Source organism: Oryctolagus cuniculus, chromosome 5 (genome assembly GCF_964237555.1).
Source record: "Oryctolagus cuniculus chromosome 5, mOryCun1.1, whole genome shotgun sequence".
Lineage (NCBI taxonomy): Eukaryota > Metazoa > Chordata > Mammalia > Lagomorpha > Leporidae > Oryctolagus > Oryctolagus cuniculus.
In genome coordinates, this window is record NC_091436.1 from 94,026,316 (window position 1) to 94,029,604 (window position 3,289).

At 40.1% G+C, this 3,289-nt stretch overlaps 1 non-coding gene across 1 annotated transcript; it reads right to left on the reverse strand.

The window, feature by feature from the left end:
* Positions 1–1,517: 1,517 nt before the first annotated feature.
* Positions 1,518–1,653, reverse strand: LOC127493304 (U4 spliceosomal RNA). The gene has a single exon (XR_011389088.1). It is a non-coding gene; the product is annotated as a U4 spliceosomal RNA (small nuclear RNA).
* Positions 1,654–3,289: the final 1,636 nt, after the last annotated feature.

A 3,289-nucleotide genomic window follows, 5' to 3' on the forward strand; every position in this document is an offset into this window, starting at 1 on the left:
TAAAATATGGATTCTAACATATTGATTGCAAGTTAAGTGCAGTCAATGAAACAGGTGAACCAAAATGATAATTGTAATAGTATTTTTAGTTTCTAAAACAAGTAGACTGAGTTCTTGACTTTCTAGATACTGTGATACTGCCATCTTGACTCATGGCTTTCATGTCCCCTGTTTTGGCAATCCACAGGCGTAGAAGAGAGATGCATTTTCAGTTCTGAGGAACCACAGTGAGAGGGTGTCCTCTTGATCTTTTTTTTTTTTTTTCAGGTTTTTTTTTTTTTACCAGATAGAGTTAGACAGTGAGAGAGAGACACAGAGAAAGGTCTTCCATTGATTCACCCCCCCAAATGGCCACCATAGCTGGAGCTACACAGTTCTGAAACCAGGAGCCAGGTGCTTCTTCCTGGTCTCCCATGTGGGTGCAGGGGCCCAAGCACCTGGGCCATCCTCCATTGCCTTTCTGGGCCACAGCAGAGAGCTGGACTAGAACCTGGCACCCATATGGGATGCTGGCGCCACAGGTGGAGGATTAACCAAATGAGCCACGGCACCAACCCCTATGGCCTCTTGATCTTTACATAAACATGAGTACTTCAAAAAGCTGGCAGGATGTAGAATTAAAAGATGTTTATTTTGGTGCAGAAATTTTGAAACCCATGAATACAGTCTTTAAAAAGTTCATAAAATATGTATAATGAAAAAAGCTATGCATGGATTATATACTGTAGTAGAAGTGATTTAAAACTTATGAATTGCCTATTTTTTGAATTTTCCATGCAATATTTTCAGACTATTACTGACTCTGGGTTCATTAAACTCAAAAGTGAAACTGGGTTGTGGGAGTCAACTGTACTTATAGTTTGTTTGAGTGAGACTGAAAAAGGGAATTATGTACTCAAATCTGGGCTAAATAAATCTAATGAAAAAATGAAGGCATTTTTCATTTCTGCTAATAATTAGCAATGTATCTAAAATCAATTTTAATTACTGAGTTGGAATAATAAACAAGTTAACAAAGTAAACTGAGAACCTTATTAGGTTTCTTCTTACTGTAATTCCATTAGTTTTTTTTTTTTTTTTTTTTTTTTGACAGGCAGAGTGGACAGTGAGAGAGAGAGACAGAGAGAAAGGTCTTCCCTTTTGCCGTTGGTTCACCCTCCAATGGCCGCCGTGGCCGGCGTGCTGCGGCCAGCACACCGCGCTGATCCGATGGCAGGAGCCAGGTGCTTCTCCTGGTCTCCCATGGGGTGCAGGGCCCAAACACTTGGGCCATCCTCCACTGCCTTCCTGGGCCACAGCAGAGAGCTGGCCTGGAAGAGAGGCAACTGGGACAGAATCCAGTGCCCCGACCGGGACTAGAACCCGGTGTGCTGGCACTGCAAGGTGGAGGATTAGCCTATTGAGCCGCGGCGCCGGCCTCCATTAGTTTTAAAGTATTGAAAATTTCTACTACTGTACTTTTAAATATTTTTAAAGACAAATAAACATTAATATCTATTTAAAATAATGGAAAAATATGAAGGATCTTTAAAAAGTTCATGGGAAATATGAATTATGAAAATACTCTACATGGATTTTGGGAAAGTTTTCAATTAGCAATAATCACGCCTTGGATAAACCTCATTGGCTACGATACTGCCACTGCACAAAGCTTATGCATGGATTTTGAAATATATTTGTAACAAAATAAACTCACACTAATTTTTGATAATATTTCTGGACAAGATCTAACATCAGTTTGAAAAGGGCCTCTATAAGAGTGACATTAATTATGCTAAAATTGAAGCCAAGAACAAGTATAAAACTTATGATGAAGCTTGAGTAGAAGAATGGTAGAACATTGTTACTTTACAAAAAGTTAGTGGGGGAAATGCCTTAAAGAAATCAATAGTTTACAAATGGATGCCTGTTATAAGAAATGAGACCAGAGTCAGCACTGTGACTCAATGGGTTAAAGACTCAGCCTGCAACTGGGTCTTTATATGTATCACATGTGGGCCTGGTTTTAGTCCCAGAGGCTCCACTTCTGAATCAACTCCCTGCTAATGTGCCTGGGAAAGCAGTGGAAGATAGCCCAAGTCCTTGGGTCCCTGAATCCACATGAGAGACACAGATGAAGCTCCTGGCTTTGGACCAGTCCAGCTCTAGCTGTTGTGGCCATTTGGAGAATGAACCAGCAGATGGAAGATTCTCTCTCTTTCACTCTGTCTTTCCCTGTCTGTAAGTCTGCCTTTCAAATTAATAAATAAATAAATCTTAAAACATAGAAATGAGACCAGCAAACCATTTACATCAATTTGCAAAAAATTAATCTTATTTATGTAGCTGGCTCTGGAATTCCACTGATCTTTCAATAAACAGGGGAAGCTTGTGGGGCTGAGAGTGAATCCTCTGCTCCCTATGACTATGGGAGACCTGCACCCCATGACAGTGGGAATTCTGTGACTTTGTGATAGGGCTGGCAATACGGTGTGGCTGGGTTTTGGGCAGATATTTTGCTGGGCTTAAGAGACTGAGGGTTCTGTGCTCATGCTGAGGAGCACACAGATCCTTTATGCAGTTCAGGCGCCTGCATGGGTGAATTGCCAGGGCAATGTGAGATAGAAGGTGGGCTTACCAGGATGGTTGGTTTACCTTAGCAGGGAGGGGCTGACCTTGTGACCATGCCATCCTATGTGATTATACCCTCCCACTTCTAAAAATTTGGAGAAGATCTACCGTGCCCAATTTAGATGTCACCCTGGACTCAGTTTATCCTCCAGCACTGGCCAGTGTTACCTAGTCCCATCCAGCATATGCCTCTGGATATCCACTGAAAGAGCAGATACTCCACTAAGTCACAGGGGCATAGTTTAAGGATAAATCACATCAGTGAAGAAAACAAACAAATGGCTAAAAATAAATGCAGAAATACAAGAAACAAAACAAGGAAGACAATATAACTACAGAAAAGGAACACTACAACACTTCAGTATTAGAATGCGAAGATGAAGAAATTGGTAAAATGCCTAAAAAGCAAATCAAAATAATGACTATGTGATTACCCAAAAACATGGAGAAAAAATACATGAGGTAAAGAAATCCATTCATGAAATGGATGAAAAATTTCACCAGTACATAGAGATACTTGAGAGAATTCAAATTGAAATATTAGAAATGGATCAGCTCTTGTCCTGACGGTTGATGTACAATGTAATACTTTATCCATTTTAGTATTTTTTTTTGTTCTAGTACCATTGGTTGAACTCTGTAATTAACACACAAGTATTCTTAGGTGTTTAAATTTTAA